This window comes from Lathyrus oleraceus, chromosome 3, assembly GCF_024323335.1.
Source record: "Lathyrus oleraceus cultivar Zhongwan6 chromosome 3, CAAS_Psat_ZW6_1.0, whole genome shotgun sequence".
NCBI classification, from domain to species: domain Eukaryota; kingdom Viridiplantae; phylum Streptophyta; class Magnoliopsida; order Fabales; family Fabaceae; genus Lathyrus; species Lathyrus oleraceus.
The window spans coordinates 427,801,725-427,818,096 of NC_066581.1; positions in this window are offsets into that span (position 1 = coordinate 427,801,725).

Here is a 16,372-nt window from a genome sequence, read left to right on the forward strand (position 1 = left end):
CAAACCAATCAAACTCTTTTCTCGCCGCCGTGCGATTAATCGAAAACCTTTTTTTCATAAACGAAAGATATATTGTCTTAAGTGATACAAAACAATGTTTCGGCCACGATTGTTGAGTAGAGATAAATGACGCTTTTCCGAATGTAGATTTATAAATCCGTTCGATGTGTGGTATGCGTTCACTCCTCATCTGTTTTGGGTAAAACAATGTTTTCGTCGATTAATACAATATAGCTTTCGCTACAATCGACCAACAAACAAACATTTTTCTACCCAGAACTACGTAAGCCTTGATTTCTCTTTTGAGATACGTAGGAGCAGGATTTGTAAATCTTGTCAGGCCCACTAATAAAAAACTTAGGTTTAGTCCTTCGTTAAAAAATCCAAAAACATCTTCTCTTTTCTTTTGATTCTATTTATTCTTTCCCACCTAATAATTTGAAAAGCCTAAATATTTCAACTAACACTAACACACACAATCGACCTAATGGTTCCCGTTGAGTACAACGGACGTGAGGGGTGCTAATACCTTCCCCTTGCGTAATCGACTCCCGAACCCTGATATTGGTTGCGATGACCATATCTTATCCTTTCTTTTGTCTTGGGTTTTATCGATATTTCCCCTTTCCTTTTTAGGAATAAATAAAGTTCGGTGGCGACTCTGTTCAGTCCATCATTGCGAGCGTGCGATCGCGCTTCGCTTTGAAGTCGTATCCCCATTTTTTCGAGGTGCGACACCTCTTTACAAATTTCTTTCTCTTAGCGCTATGTTTATTTTTTCCTTATCACTTTTAGGGATATAACAAGTCTGAGTCTGGCTCTTCTCATAAGGTGACCACATGTAACAATTCTCTAATGATATGGTAACCTTCATTTTTTTAGATGTTTGTTAGTGACAACACATTCAGAACATTTGAAATTTATGCATTGTTCTTGATCACATAGTTGATTATTATTGATGAGAATTGATGTGAGATCTTCAATAAGAACAACATTGTCTAGGATAGAAAGGTATGTATAATTTATTTTCCCTTTTCCAACGATCGTTAATTTATCATCATCGTCAAAAGTAAAATAGCTATTTGAGTAAGGTTTTAACTCTTTCAAATAGTACTTTTCTCCAGTTATATGTCTGGAGCATCCATTGTCAAAATACCAATTTTCTTGAGATGAAACTCATAGAGATATGAGAGATATGTGACTTGTAATTGCTTCTTTGATTTCCCAAACTTGTTGACTACCAATTTTTGAGGCGTTCTTGGAGGAATGGTATCTATAGTTGTAGTAAGGTCTACCATACAATTTGTAGAAAAAATGTCTTGTATAACCTTGTTGGCCACAGTAATGACACGCCCAAGATCTTTTACGGTATGCATGATGTTGACCATGATGTTGTGATATGTTATTTGGGATATTAAACTCAATCTTCTTGACATGAACACCAAACTTGGGTTTCGAATTCAAGGAGCTATAGTCAAAACCAATTTGACGTTTCCAGCACTCTTTCCAACCTCTAAAATTTCATTTAGAGTTTCAGAACCACAATTTAATATACGAACATATTTGGTCATGCCTTCAAGTTTGGATTTTAGGTAGTCAAATTCTTCCTTTAACTTTGTGATAGTTGTAACAAGATTTTCCTTGTCTTGAAGAAAATCATTGATTTGACCTCTTTGTTTCTCCCTGTATATGCATTCTTCTTTCCATCTAAGATACAAATGCCTGAAGGCTTCAACAACATCTTAATCTGAGATATCTTTATCACTAGATTCCCCATCATTGTGCGTTGACTTGGATCTTACACTCGTTGTGAAGCCAACCATATTCTTTATCTTTTCTCCTTTAATATCATCTTCTGTTTGGTCTTTTCAATTTTTGGCTACAACCTTTGGAGGATTCTTAGTACCATTAAGAATCATTGGTCGATTAATTGATCCTCCTTCTTTGGCATACTCTATCTTGAACAGAATATGAACCATGACACACACCTAAATAGAACAGAGTGCCTACTTTGATGCCAATTGAATTTTTGTTCTCCTAATGGAAAGATGTTAGACACAATGTCTAACATATTATGCTTGATAAGATAATTACGTAGCAGACATAATAAAAGAAAAATATAAATAATACATAAATTGGTAACCTAGTTCAGTGCAAAATCACCTACATCTAGAGGAAATTAACCCAATGAAAGGAAATTCAATATTAATAGTTTGAAGTACAAATTTGTCTTAATTAAACCTTCCTGGTCCAATGCCTCTTCTCCTAATACTACCCGTGAATTTCTATTCAGGACTCCATATAGAAAGAACTTTAATCTTAATAGTCAGAAGTACAATTGGTCTTATATGAAATCACTTCGTCCAATGTCACTTTCCTAAAACTACCCGTGAAGATTCGAAAATAATTCCCCCTAAATCTGAGACACCTCTCACTTTTACTCAAACACTCTAGAAAGTGATTGGACAATTACAAAAATATAAGAATGATGAAACAAAATTACAATTCAAAACAAAATATATTCCTTAATATAGGAATGACACTAGCGAATAGAGTTCACAACAAATACAAGACTCAAATAAACCTCTCTTATGTAGTAGATATTTTATCTAAAGTTTTAAGTCTTCACAAAGCATAGTTCCTCCTTATATATAACAAAAGTCCAACTTCAAAGCCCTGTCGAGTTTTGTCATGAATTCGGATGGATCTTCAAAAAGGGTGTGAGATCACTCTTCATTAATGATGATTGACAATCTTGATTGATCACCTTGAATAAATCTAAATCTCTTTAATATAACAACTTCAGTCTTGTTGCATTTGATTACGACCATATCTCCCAAAAACTCACATGATAAATCAAATTTTTATTATGAAGATTGAGATCCTTGATTGATACAAATCTTGAACAAATTAGAACTCCAAAAGAAATCTTTTTAAAATAGATATTTTCCAAACCCAAACACATGCTAACACACTTATATCTCTGATAGAATAGAAAAGGAAGCAAATCTTAAAAGGAAAAGATATACTTCAATTTATCCTACGCTTTAAGCAAATAGTCTGAGACAATATGTCTGAGACATTATGCTTAACATCTTGTTTTCCGTGAAACATTACACTGTTGATTCTGAATCTTCATTAACACAAAACCAATACTATCTTTCCTTTTTATAAAAACGAATTCCAACCTCTTAAGTAAAGAATTCAAAATTCAATTTCTTCTATAGTTGAAACTCTCTATAACCATCTTTAATAGTGATTGGAGATCTTCTCATTAAGTGCAAATACAAATATTATAATTAAAAACAAATACAATTAAATATCTAAATGGATTATTTGTTTCATTGCATCTTGAATCAATATCTTTGCATATCCAATTTCAGCATAATCTTGGACTAGATAAAACTGAACCAAATCATCCTTCAAAGCATATCCAATTAAACCTTCTCTTCAATACAAATCTGATTAAATCAAATCTTCTTCATTTAAATCAAATCCAAATCTTTTAATTAAATCATATCCAAATAAATCTCCTTCAACCATTATGGGTTATCATTTAATAAAATCTTTTTCAAAACTGATTTGATTTATAATTATTTTTTCTAAACATAATCTAGACAGACTTTTGGAAGAATTAAAACTGAAATAAATATTGAATAAAATATGAAGAGAATCATAACTCAATCCATGAAATACATGCACCTAAGATGTCGCACAACATGGTCAATATATCTTGCTCAACAAGTTGCTTACACAACTTTCCAATCAAAAATTTCTTTCAAAGCAACTTCAGCATAATCTTAGACTGAACAAGCCTGAATTAATATTGTAATAACTGCTGGAATCAAACACAGAACCAAACCAACAAATGATGTGCTCAATAATTTTCACGACATCTTGCTTTCTATTTTGCCTATAAAAATAAGTCAATCCAAATGCAATAACAATCTCCCCCTTTGGCTATTTTTTAGGAAATGCACATATTAAACACTTCTTGAAAGAACCCATTATAGATAGTACAAAAACAATAACATCAAGAAGAAGTGTGATATTTCTCCCCCTATTTTCCTCAAAATAGACCAAAGGACAGAGGACCACCATCAAGTAGAGAAACAGGCAAAGCGAGGCAAAACATAAAAAACTTCACTGGAACCAACAAACCATCAACAAATCCTACCCACATGAAAGATGTGCGTCACATTCTTACCACATTCTTCCATATTAGATTATTATAGAGTAGTGAACCCAAAAACCATGTTAGCTAAATCACAACCATAAGTATGAGCTTACAGAATAACAACATACAACTTCTTATGAACACCAAATAGAAGCAACATCCTTTATGTATATCACCATATCATTATTTGCCCCTAATTTCCTCAAAATGGTCAAGGGGTAATATAAATATCCAACCTAGAATGGGCATAATACCTAGAGAACAATAACACAAGAACACATATAACAAAGGAGGACTAAAATTGCAATAACTACAATAACGGGTTGATATGAAGAAGCTCAGACATATTTGGGAGACCACACATACCTTTTTTTGCATATAAGACAATACTATTTCTCTTACAAATAAAATCCTATTAGAATATGACTTCTCACAGGCCCATACAACATTTATCCATCAAAACCTGATCAGTTTCATCAACAAGTGTAATGATGTGTATCACAATGTCAGAACCATCATTCTCAATAATCAACATGTAACTTAATGTCAAAACACTTGGGGTAGCACCAATCTCATCATCACAACTAACAATGTATTTCTTTTGAACACTCAAAATATCACAAATTAATGAATGAATGCCAATATGTGGCTAGATAGCATGATGATAACACTGAAATCTATAGCATTTTCCGACTCAACACGTATGCATTTTTATCCATTTTTACATCCATTTTATGTTTGTATGTAGTGTTATGTTAATGTTTTGATTATGTTGTAGAGATTTCCCATTTGGAATTAGCATGAGATAAAGTGATGCAAAATTGGCCCTAAAGTAAAGAAAAGAGAATGTAAGCATGAAGCATTTTAAGAGGTGGCATTTTCAGCGTGTGGCGTTCGCCACAGGGGCATGGTGCTCGCCATGGCCCTCTCACTTTCCATGTCACCCATATTGAACACATGGCGAACGCCATGGACTTCGTGCCCATATTTTTAGCAGTTGCATGACTGAGTTTCTCTCACTCACCCACCTTTTTCTCAACTGATTTCTACATGAATTCTTCATCACTTCAGCATTTACAACACTATATATATGTTTAGTTTTTAGGTTTTTGACATTCAAGTTTCCTAGTGTTAGGTAGGCAGAAAAATTTAGTTTGTAAAGGTGCTTAATTGTTCATTCCAGACAGTTAAGACACCATAGTTTTTAGAGTTTTGAGCTTATACTTGGATCAATTACTCTTTAAGCATTTCCGTCAATTCAATTACAATAGATTTTTATTCAAGTTTTTCTGCTTTAGTTTTCCTCACTGCATTTATTTCCCGTAAGTGTTTTCTTCTTAAATTTCTTGCACTAATTTACTTCATGTTTTAATATTGTTTTCTATCTTTAATTGTTTAATCCTTTCCAATTGTTACAATTTTTGTCTCTAACTTTCACCTATCATCATCACTTGTTAGTATCACTTGTCAAAAAGTTTTGCGCGAAAGCGAAAACATTCAGGTACATGCAACAGCGTGACAATGTGAGACTAGTCACCCAAAAGTAAAAATTGGATTTAATTTCTAAAAATATCTACAATGCTTTAGTCATTAATTAGGATTTATTATTTTTTAAAAATTGTTTTGAGATTGTAATTTGTGGAGCGACATCATGACTTTTACGGTTTCGAAACATAGCACGGGCTGCACGAAAGTGAGAAGTGTTGTTAAGTTAATAATTTCTTCCAAAAAAATATTTTAAAAACCAAAATAAACGCAAAAGATTTATTGAGTCCTAGAGGAGTGATTGGAAATTACATTCTGGTCTCGTTTTTAATTGTTTTCAGAAACAAACTTTAATTTTATTCCCCTTCTCAAACAAAAATCCATCAGCCTTAAATTTACATAGCGATAGTAGATAGTGATTAAGTTAACTAAAAGTATTTGAGGGTTCGACATCATTTGTATTACTTTGATAGAGTTAGTGAACTTGCGGATAAGCTACCACACGAGCGAGCACATTAAGTTTTTGGCGTTGTTGCCAGGGACTTTTATTAGTCAACATCGTAACTCAATTATTGTTCCATATAGATTAAGGCATTCTATTTTATTTTTTATCGGTTGTATGCCCAACATTCGCTCTAAGGCAGAGGAGTTAGAATAACTGATCCCTGAAGTCGAGCATTATATTCATATCAAACACCGAATACGTGAACTTAAAGCCATATTTAAACCCATGGATGAAGTTGATAACCGTCCACTCAAGGACTATGGAGTTCCGTCTCAATACGAACCACACTGAAGCGTTATTCCACCTGCAATCCAGGCGAACACCTTTGAACTGAAATCGTCTCTGGTGCAAATAGTGCAACAGAACCGGTTCTCTGGAAATCCCACCGAGGACCCCAAATCTTTATTTATCAGTGTTTGTATAGTTTGCAGACTTATTAAAGAGTAGTGGTGCAAATCCAAAAGTCATTAGACTACGTTTATTTCCATTTTCCCTAAGAGATAGAGCCAGCGCATGGCTACAGTCTCCACCCGTGAACTCAATCACCATTTGGAATGAACTTAAGAAGGTATTCTTATCCATATACTTTCCACCAAGAAAAATAGAAGTATTAGGGAATCATATAACTACATTTAAACAAGTCGAGGAGAATCACTTTTTGATGCATGGGAAATATATAAATATATGATAAGACTATGTTATCATCACGGATTAGAACAATGGCTTATCATTCATACTTTCTACAATGGTCTGCTATACAACACCAGAATGACCATAGATGTTATTGTTGACAAAGCCTTAATGAACAAACCCTTTGAGGAAGCCTACCAACTTATCAAAAACATGGCTCAGAATCATTACGAATGAGGAACTAAAAGAGTTCAAGTCGAGAAAACCCAACATTAAGGAGGAATATTCGAAGTCAATGGAATTGACCATGTAAAGGCTAAAGTCGAGGCACTTATGCAAAAGATCAACAATTTAACTATAACCACTCCAGCCATTGTAGCTGTTGTAGCCTCAAAGTGCAAAATTTGTGGAGTCCGAGGACATATGGACACTGATTTCTAAATCTTGACTAGAACTACACCAGACCATGTCAATCGCGCACAAGGAAATCCTTATTCCAATACCTATAATCCTGGATGGAAGAATCATCCTAACTTTTATTACAAGAACAATAACGCATCGTTTGCGCCAAGTCCTCCACCTACAAATCCTCCAAGTTATCAAAAGGGAACTACTCCTGCTCCTCCTGCTCCTAGAAAGTCAAACTTAGAACTTATGATGGAAAATTTCATTGCATCCCAAATCCAACAGAACAAAGAGTTCATGAATTAAAACATTCACACTAACGAGCTGGTAAAATAATTAGCAAATAAGGTTGAAGTCATGTCTACGCATAATAAGATATTGGAGACTCAAATTTCTCATGTTGCCTAGCAACAAGCAGCCACTACTTCTCCAGCTCGTACATTTCCAAAGCAACCTCAACCAAATCCTAAGGGATATGCAAATGCTATCACACTATGAAGTGGGACAGAGTTAGATGGACCAGTAGGCCCAAGAGTTGAAAACTCTATGATGTATATGAGAATAGAGGAAGAACCTAAAGAGTTTACTAATGGGATTCAAGTAAGAAAAACAATAGCTGAACATGAAGAAACTATCACTAATAAGGATGCCATCGAGAAAGAAAAACCTTATGTACCTCCACCTTCGTATAAACCAAAGATACCATACCCTCAAAGACTAGCCAAAACCAAGAATGAGGGTCAACTTAAGAAATTCATCGAGCTCCTAAAACAACTCATGTTACTGTACCTCTCACTAAGTCCATTACTCAAATTCCTTCATATGCTAAGTTCCTAAAAGAGATCTTATCAAATAATAAGAAACTTGAAGATGACGAGACAATTGCACTTACCGTAGAGTGTAATGCCATTATCCAAAACAACATGCCACCTAAATTGAAAGAACCTGGTAATTTTTCTATTCCTTGTGTAATAGGAAAGTTTGTCACCGACAAGGAATTATGTGATCTCGGAGCTAGCGTCAATTTGATGCCTCTTTCTATATGTAAAAAACTAAAGCTAGGAGACTTAAGACCCACTTGAATGTCCCTCCAATTGGCAAATCATTATGTTAAGTACCCTGTTGGTATGCTGGAAAATATTCCAGTTCGGATTGGCCAATTCTATATCATTACTGACTTCATAGTCATGGATATAAAGGAAGATTCTAATATACCCATCATTTTAGGAAGACCTTTCTTTGCCACAACAAGTGCGATAATAGACGTGAAACGAGGGCAGATAACAGTTAAGGTAGGAGAGGAGAAAATCAAATTTATACTTTCTCAATTTCTAAACACCCCTACTAGGGACAAAACTTGTTGTTTTATAGACATCAAATGTCGAATGCATAAAAGAATTAGCATCCGCACCTCCCTAACTAATTCCAGAATTAGTAGAACATTCAGCCGGAGAAATGCTAGAGGAAGACGAGGATGCGTACCATCGACAATATGCTGATTATGGCTTGAGAGAATGCTTAGCACTTACACCTATTCTTATGCCAAACCCTAAGCCACATCAATAGAACTTAAGCTTCTGCCTAAGAATTTAAGATATGAGTTTCTTGACGAACGAATTGATCGTCTGATCCTAGTTAATGCCGATCTCAATGATGAAGAATCCAAGATACTTTTGATGGTATTAAGAAAATATCCTATGACTTTAGGTGATAACATTTCTGATCTAAAAGGGATAATCCCCTTTGTATGCATGCCCATAATTATGCTACAAGAGGACTCTAAATCCTCTAGAGAGCACCAGAGGAGGATCAATCCTATCATGAGCGATGTTGTAAGGAGGGAAGTACTAAAGTTTCTAGAAGTTGGAATAATCTATCCAATCTTAGACAGTTAATGGATTAGCCTAATGCACGTCGTCCCTAAGAAAGGATGTGTGAAATTCTGGTATCAGATATGAGATGTCGAAGGTAATGTCACGACACTAATATCTGAACAATATAAACAAGATAAAATATAAAGAACAATAGTACAAGTGACACAAGCAATTGTTAACCCAGTTCGGTGCAAACTCACCTACGTCTGGGGGCTACCAAGCCAGGAAGGAAATCCACTAAATAGAATTAGTTCAAAGACTCTCAGTAAACAACTTCAAGTTACAGTCTTTTCACCTAATCTCTACCCGTGTGACTTCTATCTAAGAACTCTTAGATAAGAGACCCTACTCACTCCCCCTCAATCACAACAGTGATGTAAAAACAAATATTACAAAGAAAGAAGACACTCTTCAAGAACACATACTTGATCTTGCTTAAAAGCTTCAACCAAGTAAACACACACTCATGCTTCAAAGCTTAGAGTGGACAAATTACAACACAAAAGTCAGTCCAATTCAATCATCAATAGGATGAATGAATAGCTCACAATACACACGCTCACACAAGACTAAAACCCTTATTCTCTCTCACTATTTCGTTCGTTTTTCTTGTGTGTTAAAACCAGGTTTTCCATGCCCTTTATATAGAAGCTTTTGACTGGGCTTGTACATCATAAAACCCTAAAAGTATTTTCCATTCGTATCTTCTTAACAACTGATCATATCTTATTGGAAAATAAATCACCCTGGTTTTAATTACTGCTTGAATGGCGCGTTCAATCTCCTCATCAATCACACACAAATTAGCATGAAAAGCGCAATCATAAAATACATAACATTTAGACTGATTGTTCTGTATACACATGTCTTGACATCGGGTATGATATTTCAGCTAAATCCTGCACAACCATATTTAACACCCTACAGGAACCTGATATCTCATGTCAAGACTACACTTGTGACAACTTGTGAAAACTCTAGGTTTTATCAAAATTGATGCCAACACATAGAACCAACAAACTCCCCCTTTGGCAATTTTTGGCTAAAACATACATTAGATCATTTGTTTCACAAGGGAATAATCACAGTATCAGTTCAGCAGCAGAAGTAATAAAACACACATTACTAGCTAAAATAGCAACTAGTAAACACATATTAAACACACATGCGCTTGTGCTCCACCTCCCCCTCCAGCTAGCACTAGTCTGCTCAATACAGACAGAACACTCTCCCTCTAACAACACCTTCAACATCACCTGTAATAAATAGATTATCTCCAACATACATCTGTAACTTCATTTGTATCATACAGATTATCTCCAACATCATCTGTAACATCATCTGCATATAGTATAACATAGCTACTTTAGCTACTTCTCCCCCTTTTTAGCCAAAAGAGACCAAAGAGATAAAATAAATGTCTATTTAGTCAAACAAACAGAATGTCAAAGCAGAATGTTAAGTGTTACATATCCAGGAACAAACACAACTTTATACAAGCTGAGATAAAATCCAGAAAATCCAAAAAGAACCCAGAAAAAAATACATCAAGGTAGCAGAACATGACTGCCAAAAGAGACACCAGAACATCTATCACAGCACACCATCAGAAGAGTGGGGGACAACATCAACAAAACTAGTCAGAGGAGATTGAGCTTGCATCTTCATCATCTTTAGAACCAGAACTACCACTTGTTTCATCTTTAGTTTCAAACCTCTCACTAGAGGTTTGGGCTTCTGCTTCCTTGGCTTGTCCAATATTCTCTCTTTCAGCTTGCTCCAAGCTTGCAATCAGAGCCTCCAAAGCTTCTTTCCTGGTTGTTGCTACCCTTATCCCTGTATCCAATTCTTTACAAGTTTCTTTCAGTTCAGCAATAAGACCACCTTTTGAGGCTGGCTTTTTCACAGCAGATGTCATGACAATGTCTTCGACATGATTGCCTTCAAACAATTTGTGGTGAACTGATATAGGAGGTTTTCTTCTACTAGGAAGATCATTTGTACTCAGAATTCCAGGGTGTTGGCTTAGGATAATCCCACAAATCATTGAGGGAAAAGCTATGGGCATCTTTACTGCATATGTAGAAGCATGTTTGATAATTTGTTCAAACATAAATCTACCATAATCAAATTTCAGCTTGGTTCCAGCAACAAAGATGAACCTTCCAAGGGAATTTGAAATTATGGAGATGTGGTTGGTAGGCACCCAATTTGCAGACCCTATCTTGTGCAATATAGCATATTTCGCAGTCAGCTTCCCAGCAGGGAGATACTTCTTACTAAGCCACTCCTTCACTTGTCTTGCTGTAATTTCCCTACAGACCTCATTGTCTGTGGCTTCTAGTTCACATGCACCTTCTGTTCCTCTTCCTAGAAACTTGTTAATCACAGTTGGAGAAAATGTGATACACTTCCCTCTTACAAACACTTTACAAAATTCCTTGTTGTTTTTATCAGCAATGTCTTCAGGAATGTTGACCACAAATTCTTTAACCAATCCTTCAGAGCACTGAGATAACCCAGCCACGGTTTTCATTAATCCAACATTTTTAATTAGGTCCATGACCTCTTTGACCTCAACAACATCCTTTCCTAACTCTCTCTCTCCACAGCCACCCTTCTTTGGATGACAAACATCCATTTTGCTGCTCCATCTTTTAGATGGAAAGAAATATTGTCCAATTGTACAACAACAACTTTTACAGGGGACTTCCTAACAGTTGTCCAGGGGAGATGTCAGGGACATCTTCTTCAACATCTTCATCTGACTCAGAAATTTCTCGCACTTTCCTCTTCTTCACATCAACTTTGCTCGAGGATTTTGAGGGGCCTACACTAGTAGTCTTCTTAGCAGTTTTGGCTGACATCATTTCAGCCACAGACCTACCTTTTCTAGTCTTCATCCTCTTAGCCACACTAAGCTTCAAGTGATGAAGCAAGCTATCATCTTGATCATCCAAACTATCATCGTCTAGGTCAATCACCTTCTTTGCTGAATCATGCTTCTTAGACTGTGAAGCATTGGCAATCGGTAATGCCACAGATTTCTTACCAGACACAGTTTGCCCTAAAGAGCACAAACCTTCAGCAGCCATATCCTTTTCAAACCTAGAGGAATCATCATCCTTCTCATTATGAGGTCCAACCTCAGGAGAGGGGTCCCTTCTTGATAGAGGAGTAGAAACTCCCTTTACAGAATGTCCTTTATTGAGTATTCTAGTAACTAGGTTTCTTATGACATGACCAGTGTGATGCATGTCGTCCTTAGAACTAGGGGTATTAGTAGAGCTGGAAGGGATATTAGAACTGTTACCTTGAGTAGGGCATGCAGTGGAAGATGCATCCATGGGATGGTTGGAGTCAGGAGCTTTGCCTAGAATGACAGACAGGGGAATCACGTCTAAAATATCTTCATCAAGAAAGTCCATTGAAGGCGTTCTATCCTTGTGAGTAGACTTAGGAATTTGTGAACCAGATGGTGTTTGATGTTGTGACATCTTGTTGTTTTTGTGGAAAGGTTTCAGTTGCCCTAGCAGAGGAGTTTGAGGAAGACGCGGGAAGTTGGAAATGTTTGAGTAGAGGTTGCGTGTGAAAAGGTAATAGATGGATTTTCCAATACTAGGTGATGATTTACCATAAATGGGGCACTTTATTTTAAGTACACAGACAATAATTTTATTACCTTTTCCACTCCAAATTAATTACTACAAATTCTCATAAATACAAATCCCTAATTTCCCTCTTAGAAATTCAAATTGGTTTGCATCCAAGGCCTTTGTAAAAATATCAGCTAACTGCATTTCAGTAGCAACATGCTCTAGGACTATAATTTTATCTTCCACTAGTTCTCTAATAAAATGATGACGAATATCAATATGTTTTGTCCTGCTGTGATGAATAGGATTCTTAGAAATATTTATAGCACTTAGGTTGTTACAGTACAATGTCATGACATCTTACGTGACATTGTATTCAGTCATCATCTGTTTCACCCAAACCAGTTGAGAACAACTACTTCCAATTGCTATGTATTCAGCTTCAGCAGTGGACAGAGACACACAATTTTGTTTCTTATTAAACCATGATATTAAGTTGTTCCCTAAGAAGAAGCATCCTCCTGATGTGCTTTTCCTATCATCAACACTTCCAGCCCAATCAGCATCACAGTATCCAGTCAGCACAGATCCAGATCCATGAGTGTACAACATCCCATAGTCACTAGTGCCATTGACATATTTCAGGATCCTTTTCACTTGGTTTATGTGACTGACTTTTGGTTCAACTTGATATCTAGCACAAACACCTACAGCAAAAGCAATGTCAGGTCTGCTTGTTGTGAGATATAACAGACTCCCTATCATGCTTCTGTAGAGACTTTGATCTACACTAACACCATTTTCATCTTTAGAGACTTTCAGATGAGTAGGAGCAGGTGTCCTTTTATGACTTGCATTCTCCATGCCAAACTTCTTAACAATATTTTTGGCATATTTGCTTTGAGATAGAAAGATAGAATCTTCCATCTTCTTGAGTTGTAGCCCAATAAAATAGGTCAGCTCTCCAACAAGGCTCATTTCAAATTCAGACTGCATTTGTTTAACAAAATGTTCGACCATCTTATTTGACATCCCACCAAACACAATATCATCCACATATATCTGAGCCACCATGAGTTTTCCTCCTTCATTTTTGACAAATAAGGTCTTATTAATTCCTCCCTTTCTATATCCATTGTCAATGAGAAACACTGTGAGTCTATCATACCAAGCCCCGGGGGCTTGTTTAAGCCCATAGAGGGCTTTCCTCAACTTATACACATGCTTTGGAAGATTTGGGTTTGTAAACCATTTAGGTTGTTCAACATACACTTCCTCATTTAAGTAACCATTCAAGAAGGCACTTTTTACATCCATTTGGAACAGTTTAAACTTCAGAATACATGCCACTCCAAGCAATAGTCTAATGGACTCCAGGCGAGCTACAGGGGCAAATGTTTCATCAAAGTCAACTCCTTCAACTTGAGTGTATCCTTGTGCTACCAATCTTGCTTTATTTTTAGTAACCACCCCTTGTTCATTAGATTTATTCTTGTAAACCCACTTTGTTCCAATAACATTTATTCCTTCAGGTCTTGGAATCAGTTCCCACACTTCATTTCTCTTGAATTGGCCTAACTCTTCCTGCATGGCATTCATCTAGAATTCATCAGTTAATGCTTCTTTGACATTCCTGGGCTCAATCTTGGACACAAAACAGCCATGTAAGATCACTTCCCTTGATCTAGTTGTGACCCCTTTATTTGGGTCTCCTATAATGAGATCTTTAGGATGATCCTTCTGAATTCTGATAGAGGGTCCCTTATTAATTTTGTCAGCTTCAGGTTCAGCTTGAGTGGGTTCACTCTCATTACTTTTGTCTAGGAAATCAGCTAGGGCATCATTTAGAGATGTCTCAACATCGTCTCTGACATCAGTCTGTTGATCATCAACCACAACATTGATAGATTCCATCATTACTTTTGTTCTGGAATTAAAGACCCTAAATGCTCTGCTGTTTGTTGAGTAACCCAAAAATATTCCTTCATCACTCTTGGGATCCATCTTCCTTCTTTGTTCACGATCAGTCAGGATATAACATTTACTACCAAACACATGGAAGTATTTGACAGTAGGTCTTCTTCCTTTCCAGACTTCATATAAAGTAGTTGGAGTCCTTTTCTTCAAGGTTACTCTGTTGTGAACATAGCAGGCTGTGTTCATAGCTTCAACCCAAAAGTGGTAGGGCAATTTCTTAGCATGAATCATAGCTCTGGCAGATTCTTGGAGAGTTTTATTTTTCCTTTCTACCATACCATTTTGTTGAGGGGTAATGGGAGATGAGAACTCATGACTAATTCCTTCAGATGAACAGAATCCAACAAATTTACTGTTCTCAAATTCTTTCCCATGATCACTTCTGATTCTGATAACCTGACTTTCTTTTTCTCTTTGAAGTCTTAGGCAAAGATCTTTGAATACCTCAAATACATCAGATTTTTCCCTTATAAAATTTACCCAGGTGTATCTGGAGAAGTCATCCACCACCACATAAGCATACTTTTTCCCACCAAGACTTTCCGCCTGCATAGGTCCCATCAAGTCCATGTGGAGAAGTTCCAACACTTTGGAAGTGGTGTCATGTTTGATCTTCTGATGTGACATCTTTATCTGTTTTCCAATCTGACACTCCCCACAAACTCTTCCTTCATCAATCTTTAAGTTGGGGATTCCTCTGACAACTTCAATAGATATAATCCTCTTCATTCCTTTAAGATGCAAATGGCTCAATTTTTGATGTCATAGCTTCACTTCTTCTTCTTTGGCTAGAGTACACATTGATGAATAACCAGTTTCTTCAGAACTCCACATATAGCAATTGTCCTTAGACCTGACTCCTTTCATGATCACTTCATTTTCTTTATTAGTAATCAGACATTCAATTTTTGTGAAGTTTACATTTCGACCTTGGTCACACAGTTGACTGATGCTGATTAGTGTCGCATCTCGAAAAATACGATTCCTCGTGATGGTCGCGGAAAAGATTACGTTCGAACAGAGTCACCATCGAACTTTATTTATCCCAATGAAGGAATAGGAAAATATCGATAAAACCTTTAGGAAATGGAATAATGGTCGTCGCAACCATATTTAGGTTCGGGAGTGGATTACGTAAGGGGAAGGTATTAGCACCCCTTACGTCCGTTGTACTCAACGGGAACCTTCTAGTTCTAATGTGCGTTTCGTGTGTTAATTTAGTTTTGTTTGTTATCTTTGGGTTACAAAATTATTAAAAATATAAATGGATGAGAACCTCAGAAAGGGAAAGGGGAGGTTTTTTATTAGTGTGCTCGCGAAGATATAGCAATCTCCTGCCTACGTATCGTTATGGTATAATAAGGAAATCAGAGCATTTGTAGTTCAGGGAACTACGGTTTGTCGGTGTCTTTTAATGAACGACTGTTTAGATTGCGTTCTAAAGGCTAAACGTTGGCTTGTCTACTCTCGACGGAGGCTTAAGCACTAGTTTGTTGTGCGCATTAGAAATGATTAAACAATGTTCTTTTTAAAGAGAGTTTTGGTCACACGAGGGTGACAAGTTGGATTAATATGTTGGATGTTTTGATTGGTTGAGATGTTTTTGGTTGGATGACGATTACTCAGATAGTTGAGTAGGACAACTCGTATCCTAACAGTCGGGAAAGGGAATAGAAGACTCTAGACCACTTTCTTTTTCATCCTTAATTATAGGAAGGATTTG